Source organism: Muscardinus avellanarius (assembly GCF_963383645.1).
Source record: "Muscardinus avellanarius genome assembly, chromosome: 6".
NCBI lineage: Eukaryota > Metazoa > Chordata > Mammalia > Rodentia > Gliridae > Muscardinus > Muscardinus avellanarius.
In genome coordinates, this window is record NC_137791.1 from 70,713,097 (window position 1) to 70,732,096 (window position 19,000).

The 19,000-nt window shown below is 43.2% G+C and overlaps 1 protein-coding gene across 1 annotated transcript in view; it reads left to right on the plus strand.

Annotated features, from left to right (window-relative positions):
* Positions 1-1,253: 1,253 nt before the first annotated feature.
* LIN54 (lin-54 DREAM MuvB core complex component) overlaps positions 1,254-19,000 on the plus strand; it is a gene marked incomplete at both ends in the record, with an annotated part of 84,101 nt that continues 66,354 nt past the window's right edge. Inside the window, one exon of the mRNA XM_080698102.1 lies at positions 1,254-1,390. The remainder of the gene's footprint in view (positions 1,391-19,000) is intronic.

Here is a 19,000-nt window from a genome sequence, read left to right on the forward strand (position 1 = left end):
AACAGGGTCTCACTAAATTGCTGAGATCCTTACTCAGTTACTGAGGCTGGCTTCAAACCTGTGCGATCCTCCTGTCTCCACCTCCCAAGCCCTGGGATTACAAGCCTGCACCACCACGCCCGGTTTTATGTTGTTCTTATTTTGTAGATGACAAATGAAACTTCAACTTTATACACTACTAAATGGAGGTACCAGAATTTACAACCAGGACTGCTGGATTCCAAAGAGATTGCTGCCTCAATTTCAACCTAAGTCTCACCTTTTCTGTTGTGTTCCCCAGCTAGTCTTTTGTTGACTCCTATGTCCTCTACTCTTCATTAGCAATTGTAAACTGCACCGTATTGTTTTATATTTATGCTCTTCTGTATTATTATTATTATTAATTATTAATTTGTTTTGTGGTACTGGGGATTGAACCCAGGGGCATTCTACTTCTGAGCTACAGACTCAACCCTATTTTTATTCTTTATTTTGAAACAGGGCCTAAATAGCTGAGGCTGGCCGCGAACCTGCGATCCTCCAGTCTCAGCCTCTCAAATACTGGGATTACAAGCTTGCACCACCATGCCCGGCTCTTGTATATTTACTATTGTTTCATCTGAGTAGCTCTTGCTTCACAGAGCAGTTGACTGAATAATCTCAATGCCTTTATATCCGACTCTACATGTAGATTCAGGTGTCGATATACAAAGAATTTCTATTGTGTTAGTTTTAGGCGAATACTGTATTGCAAAAAAAAAAAAAAAGCAAAAAGTCCTTTTGGAAATAAGTTTCACTCAGTGTAGTCTTCCCGGGGCTTTCTCAGCGACCCTTACGAAATCAGTGTCTAAAACCCGAAGACCTGTAGTACTTGTGAATATCGATCACCTCCTCACCCAAGCACATTAAAAAGCACGGTGCGGGGAGGACGCTGGAAACCGCACCTCCAACGCAGACTTCATAAAAAGGGAAGCTAGACCCGCGAAGAGGCAGCTCCCCATCCGCAGGCGCGAACCGCTTCTCCCCACCCCCGCCAGCTCTGCCCAGTGGAACATTCCGTGCCGGAGCTTTGACAGCGCGCCGGCTCGCGGTCACGTGGGGCCGCGCGTCCTCGCGGAGCCTTGCGGAATGACGCCACTGGGGTTGCCAGGGGGCGGGGCCAGGCGCCGCGGAAGGGGCGGGGCGAAGGAAGCCGGCGGGCGGGGCGGGGCGGGGCGCGGCGGAGGGGCGGGCCGCGCGGGCGCGCGGGCGGGGCGGGCCCAGCGTATTATGGGATGCATCGGTGGAATGGCGCTGGGCGCGTGATTTTGAACAAACCCGGGTCTGTGTCTCGGAGGCGCCGCCGCCGCCGCGGCTGCTGGGAGCCCGGGGAGCGCCGCGCGAGAAGGAGGCGGCGGCGCCGCCGGCTTTGGTGAGTGTCAGCCCCCGAGATGGGGTTTCGCGGCGGCGGGCGGGCGGGCAGGGGCGCCGGCCCCCGCTGCGCGCTGCGGCGCGGGCGGAGAGCGGCGGACCGCTCCCTCCGGGCGCTGGGCCGGTGGGCCGGGCGGCGGCGAGCGGGAACCTGCGGGCGGGTCCCCGGGCTCGGCCCCTGCGCGCCCGCCCGGGCGGCGCTGTCACTCGGTGGCCCGGCGCTCCGCCCGCCGCCCGCCCGGGGCTGGAGGAGGCTCCGCGGCTGTTGACAAGCACCCGAGCGGCCGGAGCGCTGCCGAGTGGGCCCCGGGGCTCTGGGAACCGGTTCTGCGGCTGTGTCACTTTGGACCAGCCCCTCCTTTCGCTGCTGCCCGCCGCCGCGTCCTTCCTACGCCCCTTTGTGTGTGAGCTCTTCTCGGTCTGTGTCCGTTTTCCTCGCGAAGCCCACCAGCCTAATGTCATAATGTTCCCGCGGTGCACGGGGAAGGGAGCGGGCTGCCACCCTGCTTGGCCAAGCAACGGTAAACAACCATCGGAGTGCGGGTGTCGGTGGGGAAATAGTTTAAAGATGAAGAAATTAGGGACGCGTGGTACTCGCGTCGTCTAGCAGGCAGCTTATAGCATCGCGGGGCAGAGTGGCTGGTAGACAGCACTTGTTTAAGCCTGAGCCTACCAACTTTTATATGGAGTTGTCATTCAAACAAGGTAGGGGAATGAATTGCCTTCTTCAACTTCTATCTTACGCTTATACTAACTTTTAAAAGGGACACTGTGTGACCCTATTCTCAGTGTTGGAATTCATTTCGCTCATTTCAAATAGGTCTTTTAGAGCTTATGCTATTGTTGAATGGTATAGAAGTTTTTCTAAAATTAACAGCGTTGGCTACTTTTTTCATGCTGATCTCATCAGAAACCTTGCAGCTTATGATTTCTTATTCCTTAGTGATTAACCTATGCTCTTTTTTAGTTACTAAGCTGAATGATGAGAGAGCTGGTAGAGGTGGGTGAGTAATTCTGGGGCTTTCTTGTTCTAAAGCAATCTACTTATTTTTACTGCATTGAACAAATGTATCAGCGACAGATGCTTTTTAATTTGGTGACTTAGATTTAAAAATATTTGGCCAAGGATTTTAGCTTACAGCTCTATTTTAGAAGCTGATCATTCATGAGTGTTAACACAATCTCATCAATACATTTAAAGTCAAGTAGTGCTTTGACGTCTCAAGCCAGTGACAAGTTGGAAGTCCCAGTGTTCATGACCTGAAATGATCAGAGAAAATTAAGTGGAAAGGAAAACAGTTCAGAGCTCTATTTAAAAAAAAAAAATTAAAGATTCGACCGCTGTATCTGCGCAAGGACTGGCGCCTGCAATTTACAAAGGCGTCGGAGAGGTCAGACAACATGGAAGTAGTTCATCCTGTCAAAGTAGTTCCGCGGGAAGAGTAAAATGTCAAAGTTGGTAAGTGACATCAAAGCAGCTCTGGTCGGTGTTTTCTGCGTGGGAGATGGACACAGCGCAGGATAACGCAGCCCCCCTCTCTCTTAAGTGCTTTTCTGAAAATGAAAGAGTTGGGATTCCTTATTGTCCTTAATGCCTTCCTTCCGCATGGCTTCTGCTCTTCCCAGCCAGCTCTGCCGGACGCGGGACCCTGCAGGTGGCGGGCTGGGGTACAGGTCCCGGCCCCGCAGCCCGCAGCGGCCCGGGCGCGTTTGAAGGTGGCGGGGCCGCGGGAGGCTCCCGGATATGTGGGTGTGCGCGGCTCGGAGGGCGGGCCGGCGGGAGGCGGAGGAAGGGGGAGGTGCTGGCGGCGGCGGCGGCGGCGGCCCGGCTCGGCTGTCGGGAAGCTGCTGAGCTGTGATGGTGATGACGAGGTGAAAATGGCGGATCTTTCGAAATACAATCCCGGCCCCTGACATACCAGAGGCGGCGGCAGCGGCGACGTCGCCACCCCGGCTCCCTCCTCGCCCCCCGGGGCCCCCGCCGCGCTCCGGTGCGCGCAGCCGGGGCAGGGGAGCGGCGGGCGGAGCGGCCGGCGCCGGCAGCGGGCTGCGCCCCGGCTCGGGATTGCCCGGGACCTTCTGGAGCCCCCACCCCGGAGCCCGAGGGAGGAGAAAGCGGCCGCCGCTGGAGGTAGAGGAGGAAGGGTACCTAGCCCAGGGCGCCGGTGTCTGGAGAGCCCTTTATTTGGGGGGATGTGGATGGGTGAGGGGGAAATTGCGTTGGGGATCAAGGAATGACTTGTCCGGAGTGCAAAGAATCAGTAGCCCTGTAATGACATCAACATTTATTCTTTGAGTGTAAAGAGAGCTCGAGTTTGCTCTTCTACCTAAGGCTGCTGCCGAGGCCTAGAGGAACCGCTACTACTTACCATGATTTCCTGATAGAATATTTAAAATATATACTCTGGTGGGTGTTGGTTTGATAGTGTTGAGCAGTTTACCCGGGTGTGTTTCTTTAGGGAGGCAGGCAGAGCATTGGCATTTTCTTTTACATTTGAGTCTGTCTTCTACATCAGAGTCTATAACTTGTTGGTGTGTGGATGCTTACATTTTTTTGAGCATACAGACCAGTTTTGTAGCAATCAAAAAAAAATCTTTTTTATGGCTCTGTCATCTATAAAGTAACCCATTTGCTCCTGCCATTTGGCAAGTAACAATTGAGATACTGTCAGTGTTTTTTAATATACTCATGCTTTTCAGGGAGGTTCTTCTCTGTCCCATCCAATTTCATGAGCCCAGAGAGTGAAGTTATGGAAGATTTTACAGTAGATTTTATAATCCAAGTGAAATACATCTCTGGGAGCTCTATTTTGATCATGAGTTTTACCTTCATTGCTAAGGAGAGTTGTGATGGCTTGATGCAGGCATTGATTATGAGTACATTAAGCTGGTAAATATAAATTGAGCCTCTGTCATATTCTAAATGCTGGGTTTCTGCCCTTTGTTTAGAATGAGAGACTGGTTGACTTTATGATGGCCATAGTTTACATCTGTGAGATTATGTAAAGATTAATATATATATATAGCAATACTGGGAATGGAACCCAGGGGCATTCTACCCCCGAGTGGCACCCCCAGCCCTATTTTTTGTTGTTCTTTTTTTTTTTTTTTTTTTTTTTTCGGGTCTGGGGATGGAACCCAGGGGCATTCGACCTCTGAGCTATACTCCCTGCCCTATTTTTTATTCTTTATTTTGAAACAGGGCCTCACTGAGTTGCAGAGGGCCTCACTAAGTAGCTGAGGCTATCTGTGAACCGCGATTCTCCAGTCTCAGCCTCCCAAATGCTGGGATTACAAGCATGCACCACCATATCCAGCTCATTCTTGTATATTTTAGGTTGTGCTGCAGAAAACTTAAAGCAGTCTGTCTCCTTCCATAAAACAGTAATGTTACTGAAAAATAACATGTAAATTCATTTTTTGTATATTAATTTGGGGCTCCTTTTAGCCCCAGCTTTAGTAACAGAAGATTGGGTCAGTAACACTGAATCTATGAGATTATCCAGAGAGGTTAATATTTAAGAAATGCTCACTTAGAAGTACTAATGCTTAGCAATAAATTTCTTTATTCATGTTTACAAAAACATATGTGTCATACATCATACATTATATTGTATGTTTAGAGGAGAAATATCTTGTGTGACTACATGTATGAATATGGTTAGGACATTTGTCCTTCACTCAGTAGAAGAATAAAGGACAAAAAAAAAAAAAAAGAAGAAATACCTGAGAGAGACTTCGAAGATGTAGATAATTATTATTGTAATTAAAAATAATTTGAAAGCCGGGCGTGGTGGCGCACGCTTGTAATCCCAGCATTCGGGAGGCTGAAACCTGGAGGATCACAGTTCGCGGACAGCCTCAGCTCCTCAGTGAGGCCCTCTGCAACTCAGTGAGACCCAGTTTCAAAATAAAGAATAAAAACTAGGGCAGGGGGTGTAGCTCGGAGGTCGAATGCCCCTGGGTTCCATACCCAGACCCACAAAAAAAAAAAAAAAAAAAATTGATCTTATATTATCCAAGGAATTTGGTTTTTTTTTTTTTGTAAAATATAGCTTTTATGTTGCAATTATTTGGTTTGAGCAAACCTAGCTACCTAGTAGTGGAGACTAAGAACTTTAAAAATAATTAAAATTGTCAGGCGTGGTGGCACACCGCTTGTAATCTCCACGCTTGGGAAGCGGAGACAGGAGGATCGCGCAAGTTCGAAGCCAGCTGTGCTGGCTTAAGTGACCCTGTTTCCAAATAAAAAAAATATAAAAATAGGTCTGGGAGTGTAGCCCGGAGGTAGAAGGGTTTCCAGGAACCCCAGTACCACCAAAAAAATAAAAATAAAAAAATAAAAAAAATAAAATAAATAAATTAAATTAAATAGCCAGGTGTGGTGGCACCTGCTTGTAATCCCAGCATATGGGAGGCTGGGACTGGAGGATCACGGTTTGCGGACAGCCTCAGCTACTACGTGAGGCCCTCTGCAACTTAGTGAGACCCTGTTTCAAAATAAAGAATAAAAAATAGGGCAGGGGGTGTATCTCGGAAGTCGAATGCCCCTGGATTCCATCCCCAAATCCGCAAAAAAAAAAAAAAGGAAGATTAAAATGCTGTTTTATTTTTAATTCTTTTAATTACAGAAGGCTGTCTTGCGATTCTTTGTGATTCTCGTTAAAGGCCAGTTTTCTAATTATTATTGTAGGAATAACTTGTCTATTAATAATTAAAAACGTTTGCTGAACGTGGTGGTGTATGCTTGTAATCCCAGCACTTGGGAGGCTGAGACAGGAGGATTGCACAGGTTCGAAGCCAGCCTCAGCTACTTAGTGAGGCTCTCAGCAACTTAGTGAGACCCTGTTTCCAAATAAAATATAAAATAGGTCTGGAAGTATAGCCCAGAGGTAGAAAAGCCCCTGGGTTCTGCTCCCAGTACCACACACACAAAAAATTAAAGACTTTTAGAAAGGGATGAAGGAAGTTTTGCTCCTAGAGATAGTTCAGTACTTTTTTTTTTGAGAGGAGCATTACAGGTTTTTGTTATTTTTTTTGTGGTACTGGAAATTGAATCTAGAGGCATTCTATCTCCGAGCTATACCCCTAGACTGATCTTATTTCTTATTTGGAATCAGAGTCTCACTGGGTTGCTGAGAGCCTCACTAAATTGCTGAGGCTGTTCTCACACCTGCTATCCTCCTGTCTCAGCCTCCCAAGTACTAGGAATATAAGCACGTGCCACCATTCCTGGTTTCATTAATGTTTTAAAAACATTTTTACAGGTCCAGCGTTTCTAACCCCAAAATCTGAAATGTAAAATGCTCCCAAAATACTTTACTCAAAAAGTTTCAGATTTTGGAACATTTTGGATTTTTGGATGAGGGATCCTCAACTAGTAAAGTCCATGGAAATATTCCCAAATCTGAAAAATTTGAAATCTGAAACCTTTCTGGTCCCAAGCATTTTTTTTTTTTTTTTTTTTGAGTACTGGGGCTGGAACCCAGGGGTCTTCTACCTTCAAGCTACACCCTAGCCCTATTTTTTATTTTGAAACAAGGTCTCGCTGAGAGTTGCAAAGAGCCTTACTAAGTAGCTGAGGCTGGCCACATGCCATGAACCTCCTGTCTCAGCCTCGGAATGCTGGGATTACATTCTCCACTATGCTTGGCTCTTCCCAAGCATTTTTAATAAAGAATCTTCAACCTGTATTATGTATCTGTTACATGGATCATATATTATGCTAGTGGTAAAGTCACCTTTCAGTATCATTGCCTCAAGGAGCTTTCAGTTTAAGAGTCATTGGAGGGCTGGTGATGTTGCTCAGTGGAAGAAAACTTACCTAGCACGACTAAGGGCCTGGTTCAACTTCCAGTACTCCCCCAACCCCCATACACATAGATAAGAGAGAAATAAAATAATTGGAGGTAAAGTCATCTCCCCCTACACACAAAGAAAATAAAAGAAAGTCATTGGACATAAAGTGGGAAGGGTAGGTTGATTGGGGCCTCACTGGAAAAGGCTTTGAGTGTTACAGAATATTTTTGAGCAGGAGAGGAGTAGCCTTAGAAATGCACCCAGGAAGATAAAGCTGGTAGGGTTTTTTTTTTTTTTTTTTTTTTTTTAATGTACTGGGGATTGAACCTTGAAGTTACACAGTTATATCCCCCATCCCTTTATTTTTTTAAATTTTGAAATAGGGTCTTGCAAAGTTGCAGAGGATCTTGCTAAGTTGCTAAGACTGGCCTTGAGCCTGTGGTCCTCCTGTCTCAGCCCATGTACTGGAATTATAGGTGTGCACCGTAATGTCTGGTAATCTAGTAGGTTTTAGGTAGGATATACTGTAAGAGAAGATGGGGGTAAAACTACAGTAGGCTCCAGACTTCGGAGATTTGGATCCTGTTGGTTGCAGTGGGATAGAGTCATTGTAATCTGCATGATCTATAATCAGATTAATATTTCTATGGAGAGACATGAAGGTGACAAAGTCACGTTGAAGATTATTGACCAACCATAGAAAAATAGATCAGGGCAAGTTAATTTAGTTAAGAGAAATAGGAAAAGAACTTTGAGTTACAGTATACCTTATAACTACCTCCACAGTGACCCTATAAGTAAATTGAGACTCAGAGATACTGCCGGAGAGTACTTGATAAGCAACTAGGACATCCAGGATTTGGAAATGTGTCCTTCAGATTTGAGTCTTCCAGTCCCCCCGCCCCCATGTGTTAAAATTAAACAAATAGTAGGCAATTCCTATTTATTTATTTGTTCATTCATTCATTTTGTGGAACTGAGAATTGAGCCCATGAGCATTCTATCTCTGAGCTACACTTGTAGTCCTATTTTTCATTCTTTATTTTATTTTTTTATTTTTATTTTTGTGTGGTACTGGGGATGAAACCTAGGTGCATTCTACCTCTGAGTGACACCCCCCCCCCCACCAGCCTTATTTTTTATTTAAAAACAGGGTTTCACTGAGTTGCAAAGGGCCTCACTAAGTAGCTGAGGCTGGTCAGGAACCTGCAATCCTCCTGTCTCAGCTCCCAAGTATTGGGATGACATACAATTTCCTTTAAAAAAAAAAATCATGATTCCTCAGAATTGGTCTTAATTATTTCATTAAGATATTGAATTTTTTAGCTGGCTATTGTGGTACACACTTTTAATCCCAACGTTTGGGAGGCTGAGACAGGGGGATCACGGTTCGGTTCGTGGCCAGCCTCTGCTACTTAGGCCTTTTGCAACTGAGTAAGACCTTGCTAGAAAATAAAGAATAAAAGGCTGGGTGTGGTGGCGCACGCTTGTAATCCCTGCGCTTGGGAGGCGGAGACTGGAGGATCGTGCTGGTTCGGAGCCAGCCTCCCTGGCTTAAGAGACCTTGTTTCCACATAAAAAAGTTAAAAGATATGTCTGGGAGTGTAGCCCGTGGGAGTGTATCCTGGAGGTAGAAGGGCTTCCAGGAACCCCAGTACCACCAAAAAAAAGAAAAAAAAAAAAAAAGAAAAGAATAAAGCCGGGCGTGGTGACGCACTCTTGTAATCCCAGCATTTGGGAGGCTGAGACGGGAGGATCGGGAGGATCTCGGTTCGCAGACAACCTCAGCTACTTAGTGAGGCCCTTCGCAACTCAGTGAGACCTTGATTCAAAAGAAAGAATAAAAAATTGGGCAGGGGTTGTAGCTCAGAGGTCAAATGCCTCTGGGTTCCAGCCCTAGACCCGCAAACAGTAGTAAATTTATAAACAAAACTATAAAGCTGGGCGTGGTGGCGCATGCTTGTAAATCCCTGCATTTGGGAGGCTGAGACAGGAGGATCACAGTTCTCAGACAGCCTCAGCTACTTAGTGAGGCCCTCTAACTCAGTGAGACCCTGTTTTTTTTTTAAAGAATAAAAAAAAAAGGGCTGGGAGTATAGCTCGGAGGTAGAATGCCCCTGGGTTCCATCCCCAGTACAGCAAAAAAATAAAATAAAAATAAAAACTATAAAACCAATAAAATAAATTAAGAAGGCTGATGGGCAGTGTTATTAAGCTGAATCTCCAATCTTTCTTTGCATGGTGAACATGCTGATGTTTGTCTTGACACAGGTGTGTGCAGTGTTCTGTGTATTGTTTATCCTATGATGACTCAATTTTCCGTGTGTGAATGCTGCTTAGCTTTTCTCCTTTAAATAACAGGTTAAGTGGTTTGGCTTTCATTTGGCATAAATGTTATTGACCTTGTAAGTCCCATCTGTGCCTCTTTCTTTAGCCTGCCCTAATACTCCTAGCATTGATTTTGGATATGGGGTGGTTATCCAGATGACCCAGAATATATTTTTAAAAAGCATATTATCAAAATGAAAATGCAGACTTTCAAATCTGCATCAGAATTCTTGGCTTACAGTCCACTGCTCCCAGGTGAGTTTTGAATTTTCAGTGCTTGATTTGGAAATCAAAGCTAAAATCTAAAAGGTAGATATAGTTACCATTTAATGCTGGTGGTACAAAAGTATAGTCTTGTGTGTGTGTGTGTGTGTTTGTTTTTGTTGGTACTAGAGATGGCATTCTACATCTGAGCTATACCCCCAGCCTTTTTTATGTTTTGTTTTGAAACAGGATCTTGCTAGGTTGCTGTCTTGCTATGTTGCTGAGGCTGTCCTCAAACCCGCAATAATCCTGTCTCAGCCTTTCAAGTACTGGGATTATAGATATGTGCTACCATACTTGGCTAGATAGTATAGTCCTTAAACACTCAAGCTTCTTTCTGTTCAAACATCTCACAAATTACTTGTTCTTGTATAATACAGTGATAGGTCACTGCTTCATATTATGCACAAGAATAAAAACAGATGTCCACCTAGATTATTCTCCTATACCTAAGAACAGTGTTTCCACAATGGTAATATTCTATTAGAAACTCTTTTAGAAAATGTAAAAGATTGGGAGGCTGAGACAGGGGGATCGCAGGTTCGCCACCAGCCTCAGCTACTTCGTGAGACCCTCCACAACTTAGTGAGACCCCGTTTCAAAATAAAGAATAAAAAATAGGGCTGGGGGTATAGCTCAGAGGTAGAATGCCCCTGGGTTAAATCCCCAATACCAACCAAAAAAAGTAAAAGCATTGAGCCCAGTGTGGTGGCGCACGCTTGTAATACCTGGGCTTGGAAGGCGGAGACAGGAGGATCGCGCAGGTTCGAAGCCAGCCTCGCTGGCTTAAGAGACCCTGTTTCCAAATAAAAATATAAAATAGGTATAGGAGTGTAGCCTGTAGGTAGAAGGGTTTCCAGGAACCCCAGTACCACCAAAAATAAAAATAAATAAATAAATAAAAGCATAGAGTATTTGTCATTTATATCTTATTTTTTCTATTTATTTTTTCATTGTCTCCATCTTAAATCTGACCATCTCTTTTTGGACTGTTTGCATAATAGCCTTCCAACTGTCTCTTTGCCTTCAATATAGTACAAAAATATATCGAGGTGAGTTTAATTCTCCCAAAGTATAGCTGTGATCATATCACTTTTCTATTGATTTCTAAGCTATTTCAGGTTAAGATCTCATTAATTTTCCAGGCTTCCACAAAGTTGGGAAGCAGTATTTAATAATTTAATTTTATAAAAGTTATAAACTAGTTAGAAATTAAGGGAACCTTATAATTTTTAGATGAAATGTCATTGCAGAGGATGTTGTTCAAACGCTAAATCTGAGTATTGAAAACTTGAAAAACTTCTCAGCCTTATGGTGTTGTGTGTTTATTTTATTTAAAGTATTGTGAAGCCGGCGTGGTGGCTCACACTTGTAATCCCCGCGCTTGGGAGGCTGAGACAGGAGGATCACGCAGGTTTGAAGCCAGCCTTAGCTGGCTTAAGAGACCCTGTTTCCAAATAAAATATAAAATAGGTCTGGGAGTATAGCCCAGAGGTAGAAGGCCCTTGGGTTCCATCCCCAGTAACACACACACACACACACACACACACACACACACACACACACACACACACACAGTATTGTGAAGTCCCAGGACATTGTATAAACCTGTCCTACTCAAAGAAAAGTTAGTTTCAAAGGAAGCCCAGCGTATTCTAGAGTAGATGATGCCCCTTCTCCATGACTATTTATTCTTGATATTTATACTGAGAGATTATATGCCAACTTTCTTCTAGACACTGGGCATAGGGGTATGGTGGTGATAAAAGCCAACAAGTCCCTGTCCTCATCTGGCTTGCATTCCAAAGAAATTGGGGAGGGATAGTTAGGTTATAAACTAATAAAGATAACTTTCTGATGGCCATAGATGGTGTGCTGGAAATATCAGCATAGTAGAATTGAGTGCCTAGACCATGGACATGAGGATAGGTGTGCTCTTTTTTTGCAGTACTGGGGATTGAACCCAGGGGCATTGGGCATTCTGCCTCCAAGCTCTACCCCTGGCCCGGTTTTTTATTTTTTATTTTGAAACAGGGTCTCACTAAATTGTGGAGGGTCTCACTAAGGAGCTAAGGCTCCATGATCCTCTATCTCAGCCTCCCAAGTACTGGGTTTATAAGCGTGTGCCACCACTCCTGGCTAGGTGTGCTATTTTGATAGGACTTTTAATACAGTTGAGACAAATTTAGAAATTATTAGACTTTTCATAGTAAGTAAATGATTTTTTAACTCTCATTGGACTTAACTCATTCAACCATATTCAACTGCAAGGGATAAAAACTCATTCCATTGGTTTCCAGGGATGTACTTTGCCTTTAGAACTTTCAGGTTGTGAACTAAAAATATTAGAGGTATGGAGTTTGTATTGTACGTTCTGGAGTCTTCCCCTACCATGTCTTCACAGGCAACTCTTTATACAGGTGAAGTGAACTAAAGCTCTTTAGCTCTCTTGGCCTATGAAGACTCTCTTTTTTCTTGGAGTGGTCCTCAACACAGTGATGATGAGGACACATGTGTTAGTACATAGCTTTCATTCCTAAGGGATAAAATTAGGATGATGATTCATGTAACTAGATGGCTAAGCCCTTTTCCTGCCTTGCCCACAAGCTCCTTTTGAGTTCTTTTCCCATAGGCCACCATGCCTGCCCTTTATGTGACCCCTTACTAAAACAGATAAGGATGTGTAATCACGGGCAATCATCTGTTCTGCTCAGTGGCTTGTGGGGTATCCCAGCTCTGGAACTATATTAAATAAACACTGCCCAAACCAATCAGACCTTTCTACTTAGAAGTTTGAACTTTGCTCATAGTTCAAAGTGAAACTTCTACTCTGTAACTCCTTGTCTCTTTTAATAAGGCAAATAAAACACACACACACACACACACACACACACACACACACACACACATTTAATGACAGAGCTTTAAAATATATGAAGCATTTGGGCGTGGTGACGCATGCTTGTAATCCCAGTACTTGGAAGGCCGAAACAAGAGGATCCGGGTTCACAGCCAGCCTCAGCTATTTAGTGAGGCCCTCCACAGCTTCATGAGACCTGGTTTTAAAATAAAGAATACAATCGGGATGGGGATGTAGCTCAGAGGTAATAAGCCCCTGGGTTCAATCTGCAATACTGCCCAAAAAAGTGTGTGTGTGTGAAGAATAATGTATAGAGGTTGGAGAAATAGACAAAACCAAACCACCATCATATTTGGGCTTTTATTTTATTTTTACAGTAGTGAGGACTAAACCCAGGATGTAGTCTTTGAGCTATGTCCACTACACTGTATATTTTTACTTTGGGACAAGGTCTTCCTGGATTGTCCCAGCTGACCTCCAACTTGTGATCCTCCTGCCTCAGTGTCGGGAGTTGCTAGGATTACAGGTGTGTGCCACTTTGCCTGGACATATTTGGAAATTTTAACACCCTCTCCTAGTAGTTGATAGAACAGTAAAAAATTAGATTCTGAAAAACTATCAACCAAGTTAGTCTAATTAACATTTAAAAAATTTTTGTGTTTTGCGGTACTGGGGATGGAACCCAGGGGCATTCCACCTCCAAGCTACACCCCCAGTTCTCTTTTTTATTCTTTATTTTGGAACAGGGTCTCACTGAGTTGCAAAGGGCTTCACTAAGTAGCTAAGGCTGTCTGCCAACCCCAATCCTCCTGTCTCAGCCTCCCAAATGCTGGGATTACAAGCACGTGCCACCACACCTGGCTTTTCTAATTAAAAATTTTTTTTTTTTTTTTTTTTTTTTGGTGGTACTGGGGGTAGAACCCAGAGGCTTTCTACCTCTGGGATATACTCCCAGACCTATTTTATATTTTATTTAGAAACAGGGTCTCACTAAGTTGCTGAGAGCCTCACTAAGTAGCTGAGGCTGGCTTCAAACCTGTGTGATCCTCCTGTCTCAGCCTCTGAAGCGCGGGGTTTACAAGTGTGCACCACTACACTCGGCTTGGGGGAATTTCTTATTTTAAAGCCTTACTGTAGAAATGAAAGGGTTAAAATCAGTGGTCTAAGCCAGAGATTGATAAACTTTTTCTGGAGAGGGCCAGATAGAAAATATCTTAAAGCTGGGCATGGTGGCAAATCACTGTAATCCCAGTATTCTGGAGGCTGAGACAGAAGGATCCCAAGTTTGAAGCTGTGAGGCCCTCTGCAATTTAATGAGACCCTGTTTCAAAATAAGAGATTAAAAAATAGTGCTGGAGATGTAGCTCAGAGGTAGAATGCCTTTCTTCAGTACTGCAAAATAAATAAGTAATCAGCTGGCGATTTAGCTCAGAGGTGCACTGTCTTTGAGTTCAATCCCCAGCGCTACCAAAAAAAAAAAAAAAAAATATATATATATATATATATATATATATATGTCGTGTGTGTGTGTGTGTGTGTGTGTGTGTGTGTGTGTGTGTGTGTGTTACTGCGGGTGGAACCCAGGGGCTTTTCTACCTCTGGGCTATACTCTCAGCACTATTTTATACTTTATTTGGAAACAGGGTCTCACTAAGTTGCTGAGAGCCTCACTAAGTAGCTGAGTCTGGCTTTGAACCTGTGCGATCCTCCTGTCTCAGCCTCCCAAGCGCTGGGATTACAAGCCTGCGCCACCACGCCTGGCTTAAAGAAAAATTTATTTTTCAGGCTTTTCAGGCTATATATGTCTGTTGTATCTTGTCTCCCCCCCCCAATTTTCAATGGGGAGCAATACATTAACAGGCCATGAGTGTGATTTGGCCTACAGACTAGAGTTTGCTGAACTCTGACTTATATTTTCATCTTAAGATTCTAGAACAGAAAAACAAATTAAACCTAAGTAAGCAAAGGGAAGGAGATAAAGATAATTGTCAATTAAGTTTAAAAAAATAATAAGGACAGCTGGGTGTGGCAGCCCACGCTTATAATCCCAGCATTTGGGAGGCTGAGACAGGAGGATCCTACTTAGTGAAGCCCTTTGCAACTCAGTGTGATCCTGTTTCAAAATAAAGAATAAAAAATAGGGTTGGGAGTGTAGCTTGGAGGTAGAATACCTTGAGGTTCTATCCCCAGTACCACAAAAAGAAAAAGAAAAAAGTACAACTTACAAAACCAACAAAGCCCAAAACAGCTGTTTGGAAAGGTTGATAAAATCAATAAAAATCCAGCCAGAGTAATTAAAAAAAAAGGCAAATTGCCAGTGTGAGGATTGATCAGAGGAAATTCCTACTGATAGTACAGTACAGACGATAAAATAAAAGAATAAGCCGGGTGTGGTGGCACATGCTTGTAATCCCTGCTTTTGGTAGGCTGAAATAGGAGGGTTGCACAGGTTCGAAGCCAGCCTTAGTTACCTAATGAGGCTCTCAGCAACTTAGTGAGACCTTATTTCCAAATAAAATATAAAATAGGTCTGGGAGTATAGCCCAGAGGTAGAAAGCCCTTGGGTTCCATTCCCAGTAACACACACACACACACACACACACACACACACACACACACAATTATGTTAGTAAGTTTGGCAACTCAGAAGAAATAGACAAATTCCTGAAAAGGCACAGACTGTAAAATGTTAAAGGTCACTCAAAAAGAAAGAGCTAACCTGAATGGCCCTACATCTATTAAAGAATTTGAATCTATAGTTTAAAAGCCTCCCTGTAAGTGAGGCACAAAGGTGAACACCTATAGTCCCAGCTACTTGGGAGGCTGAGGGAGAAGGATCCTTTGAGCCCAGGAGTTTGAGGCTAGCTGGGCAGCAAAGCAAGACTCCATCTCAAAGCAAGCAAATGAGTTGGGCATGGTGGCACATGCTTGTAATCCTAGTATTTGGGAGGCTGAGACAGGAGGATCACAGGTTTGAAGCCAGCCTAAGTAACTTAGTTAAGAGGCTTTCAGCAACTTAGAGTGTTTCCAAATAAATAAAAATAGGTCTGAGGTATAACCTGGAGATAGAAGGCCCCTGGTTTCCATCCTCAGTAAAACATACACATGCACGGATGCACGCGCACACACACAAGCAAATGAACAAAAACAAATCTTCTCATAAAAAAGGTTGTCTAGACAGGGTCACTGGTGAATTTTAGCGAACATTTAAGAAAGAAAGAAAAGTAATTCTGTGTAAACTTCTCCCAGAAATTGAAGAGGAAAGAACATACCCTAATTTATTTTATTAGGTTGACATTATTCTCAGACAGACACTACAAGGAAACTGCATACAATATCCTTTATGAACATGGACAAAAATTCTTAACAAAATATTAACAGAATAGAATTTGACAATACATACAAAGTATAATACACTATAATCAAGTTGTTTATTTCAGGAATGCAAAATTGGCTTAATGATAATAAGAATCAACCTGGTTTGATGGCACATGCCTATAATTCCAGCTGCTGAGGAGGCTGAGGCAGGATGATTACAAGCTTGAGGCCAGTTTGGACAATATAGTGAGACTCTCACTCAATAAAAAATTTAAAAAAGGGCTGGGCAAATCAAAACTACGCTGAGATTCCATCTAACCCCAATCAGAGTGGCAAACATAAAGAAATCAAACAACAACAATTGCTGGCGAGGATGTGGGGAAAGAGGAACTCTTTTACACTGTTGGTGGGAGTGCAAAGTAGTTCAGCCACTATGGAGAACAGTATGGAGATTCCTTAGAAAACTGGGAATAGATCCACCATTTGAACCGGCTATACCACTCCTGGGTATCTTTCCAAAGGGGTTGAAATCAGAGAACTACATTAACATATGCATACCCATGTTCATAGCAGCACAGTTTGTAATAGCCAAAATATGGAACCAACCTAGATCTCCATCAACAGATGAATGGATCGCAAAATTATGGGAAATACACACAATGGAATTCTATTTAGCTATAAAGAAGAATAAAATAATAGCATTTGCAAGAAGATGGAAGGAACTAGAGAACATTATGTTAAGTGAGATTAGTCAAGCACAGAAAGAGAAGGGACATATGTTTTCTCTAATATGCCCAAGCTAGGGAGTAGTGGTAATACCAGAGGAACTCCAGATGATGGAGGGGAAATCTCAGCAAAGCTTGAACGGAAGGATAGGAGAGGAAGAAAGCTGAGGTTGTTCAATGGAGGAGCTACATACGAATATGTGTAATAGCATAAATACAACATGGTTAACCTGGACACTCTCTATTGGGAGAGGGGGAAGGGGAATGGAGAGGGAAGGGCATGAAGCACAATCTAAATGTGCACCACTTTCAATATGTCCCACTTATAAAAAAAAAAAAAAGGGCTGGGATATAGTTCAGTGGTAGAGCACTTGTCTAACATGCATGGAGCCCTGAGTTCATTTGAGTATTGAAATTAAAATAATATAATAAAAATAAAATTCACAGATCAAAAAATTATCTTAGTAATAGAAAAAGCATAAAACGATTGAATATTCATTTATGATTTTTAAAACAACAAATTGAGAATAGAAGTTAACGATTTCAATTTATTTATTTATTTTTTTGGCGGATCTAGGGATGAAACCCAGGGGCATTTTTTTTTTAACCATCTCAGTTTTGTAAAGCAATTTGAGAAATCTGCAGCTAGCAATATATATATGCAGTAGTGGAGATTGAACTCAGGAGTATTCTACCTCCAAGCTACACCTCCAGCCCTATGTTTTTAATTCTTTATTTTGAAACAGGGTCTCACTGAGTTGTAAAGGGCCTAAGTGGCTGAGGCTGCCCTTAAACCACGATCCTCCTGCCTCAGCCTCTCAAATGTTGGGATTACAAGTGTGCACCACCATGCCCGGTTAAGAATGTCTGTTCTCATCACTTTTAAAGCCCTCTCCCCCGACCCCTGTGCTGGGAATTGAACCCAGGGTTTCCCTTATGCTAGGCAAGTGCTTTACCATTTTGCCAAATCTCCAGGCCACTTCTTTTAATACTGGGGGGGTTGAACCCAAGGGTATTTTACCTCCAAGCTACACCTCTCAGCCCCTCTTATCATTATATTTTATTATTTTATTTTATTTTTATTTTTGAAGGTCTGGTGATGGAACCCAGGGGCATTCTACCTCTGAGCTACAGCCCCTGCCCTATTTTTTAGTCTTTATTTTGAAACAGGGTCTCACTGAGTTGCAAAGGACCTCACTAAGTAGCTGAGGCTGTCCGCAAACCACGATTTTCCAGTTTAAGCCTCCCAAATGCTGGGATTACAAGCATGCACCACCATGCCTGGCTTTATCATTATATTTTAAAATTTGAAATAGGATCTCACTAAGTTGCTGAGTTTTCCCTAAATCTTTGAGCCTGGCTTAGAACTTGTGATCCTCCTGTCTCAGCCTCTTAAGTACTGGGATTATAGGTATGCACCATAATACCCAGGGCACTTTTAAGTCAGCATTTTACTGGAAGCCCTAGCAGGTATATAAGACTTTTGTAAAAGACATTCAAATTGTAAAGGAAGAAATACAGATGTTACTTGCAGACAACATAGATTGTTAAAAATATTAAGGAATATTAAGGAATCACTGGGCGTGGTGGCACACGCTTGTAATCCCCACGCTTGGGAGGCTGAGACAGGAGGATCACACAGGTTCGAAGCCAGCCTCAGCTACTTAGGCTCTCAGCAACTTAATGAGACCCTGTTTCCAAGTAAAATATAAAATAGGTCTGGGAGTATAGCCCGGAGGTAGAAAGCCTCTGGATTCACCCCTAGTACCACCAAAACAAACAAACAAACAAACAAACAAAAAAACCCCACTGAGTTTAGGTAGTATATATCAGTTGACACCTGGACAGTGTACAAAAGTGAATTGCATTTCTGTATACTAATGAGAAACAGCTGGTAAGTGGAAAGCAAGGCCATTTATAATAGCATAAAAACATGAAATACCTAGGGATAGATTTAACAAAATATGTTCACGCTCACAACAGTGCTGAGATAAAATGAAATACTGTTGAGAGGCAATTCTGCATGTGTCTTTGCATTTCTGTGCCTGTTGAAAGTTAGGCAGTGACGGATCTTTTGTTTTATTTTTATTTTATATTTGGTACTGAAATTGAACCCAGGGGCATTCTACCTCTGAGCTACACCCCCAGCTCTGTTTTATTATTTTGCTTTGAAACAGGGTCTCACTAAATTGCAGAGGACCTCACTAAGATGCTGAAGCTGCTGGTGAACCTGTGATCCTCCTGTTTCAGCCTCCCAAGTACTGGGATTACAAGCATGTGCCACTATTACTGGCTGCCCTTTTGTTTTAAATTATCT